The sequence below is a fragment of the Pogona vitticeps genome, chromosome 1, assembly GCF_051106095.1.
Source record: "Pogona vitticeps strain Pit_001003342236 chromosome 1, PviZW2.1, whole genome shotgun sequence".
NCBI classification, from domain to species: domain Eukaryota; kingdom Metazoa; phylum Chordata; class Lepidosauria; order Squamata; family Agamidae; genus Pogona; species Pogona vitticeps.
In genome coordinates, this window is record NC_135783.1 from 333,255,325 (window position 1) to 333,269,438 (window position 14,114).

General features: G+C 42.6%; 1 long non-coding RNA gene across 1 annotated transcript in view; it reads left to right on the plus strand.

The window, feature by feature from the left end:
* LOC144586083 (uncharacterized) overlaps positions 1 to 12,332 on the plus strand; it is a 51,389-nt gene extending 39,057 nt beyond the window's left edge. Inside the window, exon 2 of the long non-coding RNA XR_013540807.1 lies at positions 11,910 to 12,332. This is a non-coding gene — a long non-coding RNA (uncharacterized LOC144586083). The remainder of the gene's footprint in view (positions 1 to 11,909) is intronic.
* Positions 12,333 to 14,114: the final 1,782 nt, after the last annotated feature.

A 14,114-nucleotide genomic window follows, 5' to 3' on the forward strand; every position in this document is an offset into this window, starting at 1 on the left:
TTTAGCAAGAGCACTGCAAAGTTTTTGTTAGAAACACTGAGATTCCATTCCCAAGCTCTCATGATTCTTAGGAAGAGTGGAGAAAAGTTTTTGTTCCTTGTCTGTACATGACATGTTTTTTCACTCCATTGAGATCCAACACCTAATCTGCTAATTTGTGGGCTGTCAACTAGGGATGTGCCCAGTGAAAACATTAATTTTGTTTCATTTTTGGATGATTCCTGGCGTTGTGCCTCTTTCATTTTTGCATTTTTCATGCACCAGTCCTTTTGCTTAACAATGAATGGGACTGATTCTTTTGGGTCATTTCATTTCATGTCTCTTATTCTTGTTTTCTGGCATTTGTGATCCGAAAGCTCTAAAAAAAAAAACCCTAAAAACTACTCAGAAAAAGTAGGGACAAAACAGGCAACAGGGAAGCAATCTACTTCAAAAGAAAGAAATGGAACATGAAAAAGAAAGTAAAAAACATCATCAGACCTGTGTAAGCACCCAAACAGCCCAGTAAAACATTGGCACATTCACAAAGTCCACTCCCTAGGCCCACACACCCTGACAGAAGCAAACAAATTTGTCCACAAAATCCTATCAAAATATATACCTTTAACATAATAAGTACACAGTGAATTAACTAAATAACAATTTTAATAAATAGATCAAAGAGGGAAATCACCGTTACATATACAGGAAAAGAAAGAGCAAAAATAAGAAACATGCACCAAGCCTCATCTTTCTTTCCCAAAAACCAAATAAAGCAAGCAAGCAAGTAAAGGCAAAAAAATAACAACAACAACCAAAGTCCTTCCATCAAAACAATTAGAATACTGGGATATTTCTCACCCACACCCCACCACTTGATGTCTTCTCTTTTATTCTTTGAGCTGAGCAGGCAAGCCAGGCAGCAGCATAAATAATGAACGAAAGAAAAAAGGACCCACAAAAGCTAAGCTAGCAGCAAAGAAATCAAGAGTAGAATGCACTAGAAGCTCAACACCAGCAAAACAGAACTGAAGCAAAACCAAACAACTCTCCTCACTGGATTACTACCAATTCAATTTAAATTTTGTTCTTGTTTGGTTGTTAAGTTGTGTCCGACTCTTTGTGAACCCATGGACCAGAGCACGCCAGGCCCTCCTGTCACCCACTGCCTACCGGAGTTAGGTCAAATTCATGTTGGTAGCTTCAGTGACACTATCCATCCATCTCGTCCTCTGACATCCCCTTCTCCTCTTGAAAGGGGGGAATAAAAAGAATATGAAAATTTCATGTACATCTCTTTTCATTAACACAAATCATTCATGTTTAAGATGCTCTTTTCTGGGAATCAACAAAAGAACAAAAATGAAAAAAGCCTCTTCTCTGTGTTTTTCTTCTTTCATGGTAAGATGAAAGGGCCATGCTTCTATATATATCTCACATACTAAAAAACAAGTTGATACATCTTCCCCAGATGTGGCAAAACCTACTTTTTAGGGTAACATTTCCCAGAATAATCCAGCCAACATAGCCTGTGTCTGTCATTGGATGGAGTTTTCTGGGGGAAATTACCATAATACTGCTCCCATTTCTGATTTTATCTTTTTCATCATAGCTGTATTTGATGGTGTTATGTACTCTAGCCAACATTCAGAAGTAACCTGACGCTTCAGTGGCTATTGGAACAAATGAGGACATCTAAAATATAAGGGTATACTCAAATACAGTGAACAGCTTGGGTATTAAAACATCAAGTCCGTTCTGCATGAGAAAAATAAATTAGAATGCATTCCACATTATAGACATGTGGACAACATATTCTAATACAGGAGCATATGCATGTACTTATGTAAATACTTTCACATTGAAGCATGTGCACAACCTTGAAATACATACAATGGTAAATAAAACAACTTGCAAACTCACAAGCACTGTAATGTTGTAACACAAAATAATCAAAGGGCCTGGTTACATTACACCAGGGGTCTCCAAACTACAGCCCATGGGCCACATCCAGCCCACCTTGCCTTTTTATCTGGCCCAGTCTGGTATGCTGGGGGTCCATGGCTGCCTAGAACGGATGGTAGCAACTAGAGATAGGGACAAAGCGCCAAAATGGATCAGGCTTTGCTCCTGTTCCCGTCTTTTGCAAAGACACCTGGGTGGGGGATTGTTTCTGGTCAGGTTTTACTCCTTTTCCTAGCTCTGCTCAGGCAGTGGAGGAACAAGAGAAAGGCCAACGTAGACAGGAAGTCTTTCTTGCTGCTGCTCCACCAGTTCTTCTGCTTTGGATCAGCCCTGGGAAGGCGGTGAGTCTTCACAGCCTTGCAGGAGAACCCATCTGTCATTCATTCATTATAAAACTGTTGTTGTTTTTCCTTCAGCCCTTGAAAATGTGTAGAATATATGATGTGGCCCTCATAATGAAAATTTTAGAGACCCCTGCTTTATATCATGGAATATGCCCTGGTATTAACAAAATTGATTTATAGTCACGTTGTAGTCACATGGTCTTAGAATCTCTCTGTGCATCTCTTTGGGCAACTGCTCATCTGGTTTGCTTTTCTTAAAAAGGCGCCAGAATGTTAGTGCTTTGCTGTCAGCAGCACCTTTTCCAGCATCTTCAGTGGGGAGAGTTGGCACCAGCTGAAGCTCCACTGTGTGGAGGGGCTGTGCTTCCATAGGAAGCACAGAAGCTGTTGCTGCTGCCACTGCTGTTCAGAGGACCACAGCTGCTGCTGCTGCTGCTGCACCATTCAGGAGATCACAATTGCTGCTGCTGCTGATATCACCTCGGCTTCACCTCTCCCTTTCACCAGTGGACCACTTTGGGGTCAATGAGCCAGGAGACAACAGTGAAGCCTAGCACAAAGAGAACTGCTGCAGAGACCAGGCAAGCACCTCCCTACCTGCCATTTAATATTAAAAAAAGCCATAGCTATCTGGTATAGCGCTGTATCAGATAGCAGGAATTTTTTAAAAATTAAAGACAACACAAAAGAGGAGCCAGTGGCTGTGAGAGTCAGCCAGTGAGAGGGCTACTTAAAAATTAATGCAGATCGAGGTGTTCATATAATGAGAAACAATTTCAATGAATCAATTCTACATTTGTGTCATAATAAACAGATCTCTGGTGGAAGAGTAACTCACTGCTGCTCAAAAAAACCACAATTCCCTGTCAAATTAGTCCACACTTGGTCAGGCGTGATGCATTCACCCTTAAAATTCAGTCTAAAATATGCTAAATCCAAAGTATAAGTAGTAGTAGTAGTAGTAGTAGTAGTAGTGCCCCTCCACACAGTGGAGGTCCAGCTGGTGCCAACTCTCCTCATTGAAGATGCTGGAAAAGGTGCTGTTGTCAGCACAACACTAACATTATGGCTCCTTGGTTCAAAATTGGGAAAGGAGTACAAGAAGGCTATATATTGTCCCCCAGCTTATTAACCTATATGCAGAATATATCATGCAAAAGGCCGGACTAGAGGAATCCCAAGCCAGAATTAAGATTGCTGATGACTAGATAGGCAGGGTATAAATAAATAAATAAATAAATAAATAAATAAATAAATAAATAAATAAATAAACAAACAAACAAACAAACAAACAAACAAACAAACAAACAAACAAACAAACAACCTCCGATATGCAGATGATACCTCTCTGATGGCAGAAAGTGAGGAGGAATTAAAGAACCTCGCAATGAGGGTGAAAGAAGAGAGTGCAAAAAACAGTCTGAAGCTCAACATAAAAAAAAACTAAGATCATGGCCACTGGTCCCATCATCTCCTGGAAAACAGAAGGGGAAGATATGGAGGCAGTGACAGATTTTACTTTCTTGGGCTCCATGATCACTGCAGATGGAGACAGCAGCCACAAAATTAAAAGACGCCTGCTTGGTAGGAAAGCAATGTCAAACCTCAACAGCATCTTAAAAAGCAGAGACATCACCTAGCCAACAAAAGTCTGAATAATCAAAACTATGGTTTTTCCTGTAGTGATGTATGGAAGTGAGATCTGGACCATAAAGAAAGCTGACCGCTGAAGAATTGGTGCTTTTGAATTGTGGTGCTGGAGGAGGCTCTTGAGAGTCCCCTGAACTGCAAGGAGGACAAACCTATCCATTTTGAAGGAAATCAACCCTGAGTGCTCACTGGAAGGACAGATCCTGAAGATGAGGCTCCAATACTTTGGCCATCTCATGAAAAGAGAAGACTCCCTGGAAAAGATGCTGATGTTAGGAAAGTGTGAAGGCAGGAGGAGAAGGGGACAACAGAAGACGAGATGGTTGGAAAGTGTCATCGAAGCTACCAACATGAATTTGACCCAACTTTGGAAGGCAGTGGAAGACAGGAGGGCCTGCCATGCTCTGGTCCATGGGGTCACAAAGAGTCGGACATGACTAAATGACTAAACAACAACAAAAGTAGTCGTAATGGGCTCGAAGTTAGAAACAACCAAGTAAATAATTTCTGCGTGTTACTGTGTAAAAGAAATATTTAAAGCACATGTGCAGCATGAAATTAAACCACAGAGAGAAGAGGATTGTAATATTAGTCATAAACAATCCGTGCTGAGATCATATATTAAGAGGGCCAAGAATTATGAGCTTGTCTGCACCCTTCTGCGAGCTGTCACAAGAACTATTTCCACCTGGGCTGTGGAAGTGGGGTGGCTCTGCAACCTGTTTAAGACAACAGCAACAGGAGAATTACTCTGCATGTGCCAGAGGCAAGGATGCTTACTTTTAATTTATGTATGTGTAAGAAAGGCACAGATATAATGCTTTGTTTCCCAGGGGGTGAGATCCTTGCAAACAATCACCGCAAATGTTAATTTGCATGAATAGATATTCATAATAGGCTGATATTTCCTAGACGTATTCCCTCCAGTGATACTGGACTACAGCATCTAGCGTTCACCAGCCATGCTGGCGTCAAATTCTAAGAGTTTTAGATCTCAGCCAAGGAACAGAATGGTGCTACCTAGGGGAACCATCTACTTTTTCTTCTTTTTCACCTTCTTTGCCCATTTTGGGGGAACACTGCTGCCCCCAACCCATCCCGGAGCAAGGAAATTAGGACTTTGAAGCTTGCTGAATCCTATTTTAATATAAGTGTGTGCTGTGAAGTTCATTCTGACTTATGACAACCCTTTTCAAGGTTTTCTAGGTAGAGAATACTCAGAAGTGATTTACCCATTCCCTTCCTCTGGGAACACCCGAGGACTGTGCTGTTTGCCCAAGGCTACACAGGCTGGCTCTTCTGGCATGAACTTCATGGTTAGGAACTGAACTCTCAACCAGATACCTAATTCACTGAGCTATTCAGTCAGTGAACCCTATCTCAGCCCTTCTAATATTCATATAATGCTTGCTTTACATTCCAGATTTTGATACCAGCGAGTTTTGCTCTAAGTGATAACAGATAAGCAATACATTGCCCAAAATCCTATAGTAAGTCACAATTCGAGTAGGCCCGTTGAAGCAAATGGGATTTTATGAGTCAGCTCCTCCATAAATTCAATTAATTCAGTGTTCCCACTCTAGTTACAGTTCACTACTGGATTTCAATCATTGTTTTTGCTGTTTGTTTCACCCAGGTGGAACAAATGCTTCACTTTCCCCCACTAAAGGCAATGGAAATTTAAAGTACTGACAAATCATGTCTGCTACAGCATTCATAACTTACACATCCACAAATTATAGTGTTTATATTTAAATCTCAAATTCTTAAGAATGACAACATCATGGCTTAATATTTGCTACTTAGAATCAAGAAGATGATAAGCAGAAACCATCCTCATAAAAGGAATAGATCTGTTGCCTTCTTCTTCTCCCTTGTCTTTGCAGTCTTCTAAAGTAATAAAGGAGGAAGCTAATGTTATGGATTAAGGTACTCATGTTTCATTTTCATTAAGTATAGACACTGTGGCCAAACATAATACCTGCACATTCTGTTTCTCATACCAAAACTTGGCTTCCTAGACATTTCCTTGGGTTTTCTTCTACTTGCTTCTGCATTTCAGGCAGATTTCTCCAAGATAAATGTATTTTTCAGGAGAGGGAGGATCCTGTTGAACTCGCCTTCATTTGCAAATTGAGATCCAGTATGCTGTTTTTCCAGATATAGTGGTTATTGTTCAATATTTACCAAGAATTGCTGGGCCTGTGTATGGCTGAAGGTAGCAGCGTTCTTCTGTGAACCTTCTGGCACTAGGTGGACCTACTCACTGAATACTTCTGAGCAGTGTTAGAATGGAACACCAGTGGATTTATCAAGTAACTTGAATTAGATGGCAAGGAATAGGCAGGTAGCTGCTTGAGATTTTCCTGTCTTGTCTTTTTTAGCCCAAACTGCAGATTGGTACTCTTAGACTTCCTTCCTTCTTTGAAATCATGTGTTTTCTTCCATCCTTTTGAAGTCAGTTCTGTATCAGTTGAAATGTCAGACCTGCATACAGGAGAGCCAAATCTAGAGGTTTCTGTACTAACCTTTTAGAAATCTTTCCTCATGTCCAATAAGAAAGAAAAAAGTATTGCATTCCACAACAAAAGATTATGCAAGGGTTTCAGTTATGTTAGGCAAGGGGAATTCTGGGAGCTGTAGTCCAAAAAGTAATATTTCTCATATCTGGGAGTAGGGTAAAGGTAAAGGCTCCCCTTGACATTTTTAGTCCAGTCGTGTCCAACTCTAGGGGGCAGCACTCATCCGTAGAGCCAGTGCTTGTCCGAAGACAGTTTCCATGAGCCTTCTTCTTGAATTTGGCCAACACTCAGCAGATATCATCACATCATGTGGCAATTAATTTCACACGAGAAGTACTGTAAGGTGTAGAGAATGATTATTTTCACTTCTTCTGATCTCTTGCTTAGAGGAGAGCCGATACCACGCTCTGTTCATTGGTCGTTTATAATGTCCAGAAATGTCAGAACTAATCTGGTGCCAATTAATATCACTGCATGATCATGAGATTTTAAGGATATTCATGTTCATCACAACTTTCATAATTTTATGCGTTATGACAAAAATCAAGCTCTTTTTCTATGAGCTGTAAGCTCTGAAGATGATGAAGAAAATGTGGTGAAATGCAGGCTTTCCACACATCCTACAAGAAATCAGATTAAATTGTGTCTATTAGCATTTAACCGCATCATCCTGTTTTGTGGGTATTGTGGCATATCCCAGTAGGGGATACCTGTCTGTCATGGGTTTGGAGGGAAAGTTCCATCCTATGGGGAGTGGAAGGCGGGACATCAGGAGGAGGGGCTGTACTGTATATATATGTGGAGCGTGTGTGAGAAGAAGGAGAAGCTGGAGGAGAGCTGTGAGAAGAAGCTTGAGTGGGAGTCTGTGTGTCAGACAGGGTACTACTGTGTGTCAGTCAGTACCAACCTGATAGGTTCAGGTGTCTGTATGGTTAGCCAGAACTGATAGGTTCAGGGTCTGTGCTTCAAGTTAAGTGTTCTGTGTGAACCAAACTGTGTGTATGTATGATTGAGACTAAGCCACGTTACTGTATCTTATTCACTTGATCCTTTTATTTTTCCCTGTGTGTTGTTTAAATAAACCTTATTCCTTTATTTGTTAAAAATCCATCCCTGGTCTGTGTGACTTCTTATAGGGAATGGTTGGTGGCAGCTTAGTGAAACTGTGGCATATCCCAGTAGGTCTGGGTTTGTCACATTGATTGGTGTCCAGCGTGTGGGATACGACTGGTCCAGTTGTCCAGTGGTACAGCAAAGCCTTGGCAAGTGTGCCCAGAGCAAGGGGGGTCTAGTCAGGGACAATCTGAGAGCACGTAGGTAATCTTCTAGGTGTACCTCACGGGGAGGTGCGCTAGTAGAAGAACGTGTAACCTCAGATTGGGGACTAGATTAGGGAGCTCTGAGGCAGCCTGTTTTGGCGGGAAAAAAGCTGAGGCAAAACTGTGTAGTAGAAGTGATTTAGCCTGCCTGCTGCGAGGCCTAGCAGAGGGGGGTAGACTCTGGCTCGCAACTGTTGCAAGTTAGTGCTGAAGAACAGCAGCAATCTATAGAAAGCTGGTTCTGAGGCAAAAGAAAAAAAAAGTGGTCGCTTTATTTTGAGGCTTTACTTTTGAAAGCAGCCTGTTCTGGGGGGGGGGATTATGCCCTTGACTCGAAGCCAAATGGCAGAAATGGGTGAAGTGAAAGACCCCCAGGTTGACCCAGGTTCTGAGGATGAATTTGGCTCAGTGCAGGGTGACAGCACGGGAGAACAGAACCCAGAACTCAGGAAAATGCTCATAGCCCAACAGCATGAACTGAGGATCAGGCAATTTGAAGTGGAGGAAAGGGAAAGAGAGAAACAGAGACATTTCGAATTAGAGAGAGAGAGAATGGAAATGGAGAGGGAGAGAGAGAAAATTGCTCTGGAAAAAGAAAGAATGGCGTTTGAGTTAAGAAAATTGGAACTGATGAATCAGAACAATAATAACAACGGGGATTCTGAGGGAGGCCAATTGTCTAAAGCTGACCTGAAGAAATTCCCTGTGTACCACAAGGGAGATTGTCCTGAGGTGTTCTTTTCCCTAGTGGAAAGAGCGTTTGTGGACTTCTCAGTAAGGGAAACTGAGAAGATGACCATCATGCGATCTTTAATCAGTGGCAGCCTTGCAGAAGTCTATGCAGAGATGCCAGAGGAACTGATGAAAGATTTTGCAGAGTTTAAAAAACTGGTGTTTGCCAGACATGGGATAAATGCGGAACAGCTGAGGCAAAGATTCAGGTCAATCACCAAGAAACCAGAGCAGACTTTTACCCAAGTGGGGGCCCAATTGGTGAGGCTGCTAGAGAAATGGCTATCTCAGGAGGGGACAGAGACCTTTCAGCAGCTCAAAGACTTGATAGCGCTGGAACAGTTCTATTCAGTCCTGCATGGGGAACTGAAATTCCAGGTGAGGGAAAGGAAACCGAAATCTGTGGCAGAAGCAGCCGAGATCGCAGATTTTATTTCCCAAATAAGAAAGCCCTTGGGTGAGGGGAAATCGATGGGGAAACCTAAAGAAACCTACAGCAAGTACTCTCAGGGACCAGGGAAAAGCCAGCAAGGGGGAGGGGCCCATGGTGAAGGGAAGCCCTCAGACATGAAACCAAGACCTCAGATTTTGGAGGGAAAACCAAAACAAGATGAGAAAGACTCAAAATATAGCAGAAAATGTTATTTCTGTCAGGGAAAGGGCCATCTAATCTCAGAGTGTGAGAAATTAAAGCAGCTAAAAGGAATTGTGCCTCAGGACTCGAGTGGAACCAAGCCAAAAGCTGTGTTCTGTGTCCAGAAAGAGCAAAGCTCCTTGTCACTGAGGGAGCCTGTTGCCATGGCTACTCAATCTGGAACAGTTACATCTGCTGATCAGGCTGAGGAAAATGGTCCTCTTGTGGAGGTCAAGCGCTGCTTGCTCGTGAGAACAGATTCTCAGTTGTTTGAAACAGCAGGGGTGGACGTAGGAATACTTGACCATCAGTATCGGGGGTTGAGGGACACTTGTTCCCAGGTGACCCTGTGCCATCCAGATATTATTCCTAGGGAATATATAATCCCAAATGAGAGCATGAAGGTGGCAGGGATTGAGGGGCAGGTGATCTCACTGCCAGTAGCGGAGGTACCTGTGAACTTTCAAGGCTGGAGGGGAGTTTGGCGGCTAGCGATTTCATCGACTCTGCCAGCAGCCGTGCTCGTGGGAAATGACCTGGCTGAACATGTGAAACGGGTGCTAGTGATTACACGTTCACAAGCCACCACGGGGACAGTTCAGGGGGGTAATGATGAGCCAGAGACGGAAGCAGAGGGGAGTTCAGAAGCTGTGGTGGAAACCTTAACCACAGACAGCCGATTTGGCCAAGAGCAAAAGGCAGACGCCACTCTCCAAAAGTGTTTTGAACAGGTGACTGACGCCCAGCTAACGCCTGAAACCCCAGTGAGATTTCTAGAGAAAAAGGGGATTTTGTATAGAGAGACCCTGAGGAATATCTCAAAAGGGGGAGATGGGATCCGAAGTCAGCTAGTGGTACCTGAAAAGTATCGCCCCATGATCTTACAAAGGGGGCACTCTGACATGTTTGCTGCGCACTTAGGGGTGAACAAAACACAGCAGAGAATCACACAGAATTTTTACTGGCCTGACATAGGGAAGCAGATCAGGGAGTTCTGTAAACAATGTGATGTGTGTCAAAGGCAGGGGAATAGCCGCGACAGGACCAAAGCAAAGTTGTGCCCTTTGCCTGTGATTGACACTCCGTTCAAATGCATAGGGGTGGATATTGTGGGACCTTTGCCCAAGGCCACAAAGAGGGGGAACAGGTTCATTCTCACCATTGTGGACCATGCCACGAGGTACCCTGAAGCCATACCCTTGACTAACACTGAAACTAACACAGTGGCAGATGCCTTGGTGGGGTATATGTCCAGGATGGGATTTGCCTCAGAAATAATCACAGATTTTGGCGCATCGTTCACATCGAAGCTCATGAAACGGTTATGGCAAATCTGTGGAATTAAGCACAAGGAAACCACTGCCTATCACCCTGAAAGTAATGGGTTAACTGAGAAGTTCAATGGGACTCTAATGCGCATGATTAGGGCTTACTTGGCAGAGAATCCAAACAATTGGGACCAGAAGCTGCAATCCCTTTTGTTTGCTTATCGATCAGTGCCACAAGCCAGTACCGGGTTCAGTCCGTTTGAACTTTTATTTGGGAGAAGGGTGAAAGGGCCCCTTGATTTGATCAAACAAAATTGGGAGCAGATCACCCAGGATGACCCACAAGATGTTGTGACATATATAGACACCTTGATACATGACCTAAAGAGAAATCTAGCGCTAGCAGCAGAGACCCTGCAAGCTCAAAAGGTCAGAAAGAAAGCTTGGGATGACCAGGAAGGCAGGGAGAGGCACTTTGACCCAGGGGAGGAAGTGCTTTGGCCTAGGCTCTGCAAAGAGAACAAGTGTCAGCTGGGTAGCCCAGAAATAAAATACTTGGGTCACATAGTAGGGGGAGGAGTGATAAAACCCCTCGAGACCAAGATAGAAGCAGTTCGTGATTGGCCCAGACCCAACACCAAGAGAAAAGTCAAATCATTTCTTGGGTTGGTGGGCTACTACAGAAAGTTCATCCCGAGGTTTAGCGAGATTGCGGCTCCGCTGACCGATCTGACGAGGAAGAAGGCTGATGACCGCATCCCGTGGACCAGCGACTGTGAGGAGGCGTTCCAGAGGTTGAAGCAGGCGCTCATCAACTATCCAGTGCTGCGTGCTCCAGACTTCGACCGGGAGTTCATCATCTACACCGATGCGTCTAACAGCGGGGTAGGAGCAGTTCTTTGCCAGGAGGATGAGAATGGTGACCAGCATCCAGTGTCCTACCTGAGTAGGAAACTCCAGAAAGGTGAGAGACATTTAGCAACCGTGGAAAAGGAGTGCCTGGCCATAGTCTACGCGATCCAGAAGGCCAAGCCTTACATCTGGGGAAGACATTTTACTCTGTGCACTGACCATTCACCACTGCAATGGTTAAAGACAATGAAAACCCACAATAGTAAACTTATGAGGTGGGCTTTAAATCTGCAAGACTATGACTTTGAAGTGAAGGTGGTCAGAGGGTCAGTGAACTGTGTTGCTGACGCCTTGTCAAGAAGACCTGAAGAATGAAGACGGCGAAAGAAACATGGACTATGTATATATTTTGATGACAAAAAGTCAAATGTGTCTGTTTATTAAACATGTTGGTTTGTATGAATAAAGGTAACTTGATGTATTGTTAATGGTAAATGTTTAAATGCCTAATAGAGTGTAAGTATAAGTAAGTATGGTATTGTATGTTATTATATGACTGTTTTTGTTTGTTTTGGGTCCAGGTTGTTTTTTTGGTGAAAAGCACCTTAGCTTTCCCCCTACAAAACAACTTATAAAGAGGGGAGGTGTTACATACAGCACTGATGTTACCTGTCTGTCATGGGTTTGGAGGGAAAGTTCCATCCTATGGGGAGTGGAAGGCGGGACATCAGGAGGAGGGGCTGTACTGTATATATATGTGGAGCGTGTGTGAGAAGAAGGAGAAGCTGGAGGAGAGCTGTGAGAAGAAGCTTGAGTGGGAGTCTGTGTGTCAGACAGGGTACTACTGTGTGTCAGTCAGTACCAACCTGATAGGTTCAGGTGTCTGTATGGTTAGCCAGAACTGATAGGTTCAGGGTCTGTGCTTCAAGTTAAGTGTTCTGTGTGAACCAAACTGTGTGTATGTATGATTGAGACTAAGCCACGTTACTGTATCTTATTCACTTGATCCTTTTATTTTTCCCTGTGTGTTGTTTAAATAAACCTTATTCCTTTATTTGTTAAAAATCCATCCCTGGTCTGTGTGACTTCTTATAGGGAATGGTTGGTGGCAGCTTAGTGAAACTGTGGCATATCCCAGTAGGTCTGGGTTTGTCACAGGTATTAGGTATTTTACCTGTTTTTTTTCAGCTATTGTTGTTGCTGCTGTTGTTTCCAGAGTACAGTTGGAAACAAAATGTGTATTTGGGAATATGGAGAGAGAAAATAGACACATGTTATGCCTCAGAGACCACGCTTTGGAACAGAGATGTACAGCAGCATTAAGATGAAGATACCCTTGCAGAAGCTTCAAAGGCATTCAAAGGTGGACCAACAGAAACCTCTGTGTTTGCAAGGTACTGGTTTTGACAAAAGAAGTTTGCTAAACAGAAGCTCAGACAGCTTTGTTACTGTAGTAAGAGAGATTCAATAAAAGAATTGCTGATTTTTGTTAATAAAAATTACTGGTGCCTAAGGAGAAAATGGGTTCTTTTAAAACAACTCCTCATATAAGGTATGATCAAGGAGCAAGGTGTGCCTTGTGTTCAAAGTTGTCATGTGTAATTGGCAGGACAATACATGTTAATAAGCATTTATGCATTTGGAAAATACCCCATTTAAATTTTTTTCCATATGTCAATTGAAGGTAGTCAGTTGCATGTCATTTGTGATCACTAGCCATTTACCAAGAGTTGGTTCTTCAGGAATTAGAGTCCACTTCATAGGAAAGGCTCCCCCCCCCCCCCCGAGCTTCTTGGCACTGTCTGTGAATGACAAATACAGGCCTCTTTGGCTGTAGAATCCAGCTGCCATGACCCTGACACAAGTTAAAATTCATAGACTGTTAATTAGCGTGAGGAACGGACTGTGTCTAAATGGTTCACCAGGTATGCCTGTCGGCTTGCTGTGTTACAACACTCACAATGAGGTTTATTGACATTAAAAAGATTAAATTTATATATATTACATCATGAAGCTATATAGATAAGTGACATCTGGAATCACTTCTGCTAATGAAACTGTTTTTTGGGTTTTTGGTTTTTAAATTTAAGGCTCGCGTTAAATTTAGAGCTGGTGGAAGCTAGATTTACATCTTTCAGTGTATCTCCAAATAATCTGCAATTGATTATCAAGGATTTCTGATTCTTAGGTGCTTAGCAGCATCAGACAACAAAATTGTCATGCCTACCCCGACCCTCAATTACAGTCCTGAAAGAAAGAAAATTTGAGATGATCAGAAGTGAATTTTACTGTGGAAAGATTGTATGTCCAGTTCTGGTGTTCAGAATTAGAGCTCGGAAAATTCATTTTTTAAGAGTACAATTTTTTTAAAACCTACAACTCCAGTAACTGCAGTAGCTGAGAGAATTCTGGGAAGTATAGGCCAACCAAGAAATCTTCTGAGTTTTTCTGAGAAGAAATTCCTGGATCCCAGACTCTTTCATAGGCTATGCCTTTTATACAAGGCTCCAACGAAAGGACCTTAGGGTTCCAGCACCCAAAAAGGTAACATAGGGCTTGATTCCATGTGCCAAAAAACTCCAGTTATATCAATTCTTCTGTTATTTAAATCATTTTATAAATTTTTTATAAATCAATTTATAAATTTCCATCCAAATGACATATGGGTAACATATGGCTAGCCAAATGAATCCATCTTGCTGGCATGGTTGTTTTAAAATATACTGATTCATATATTGCTTCAATCCTTATTGTTCTTGTGCATGATAAACATTGCTATTTACTTAGTGAATGGCTCAGGTTTTGGCGCATGATGGCCACTGCATGGCCACCAGTCTTGTACCCTCTTT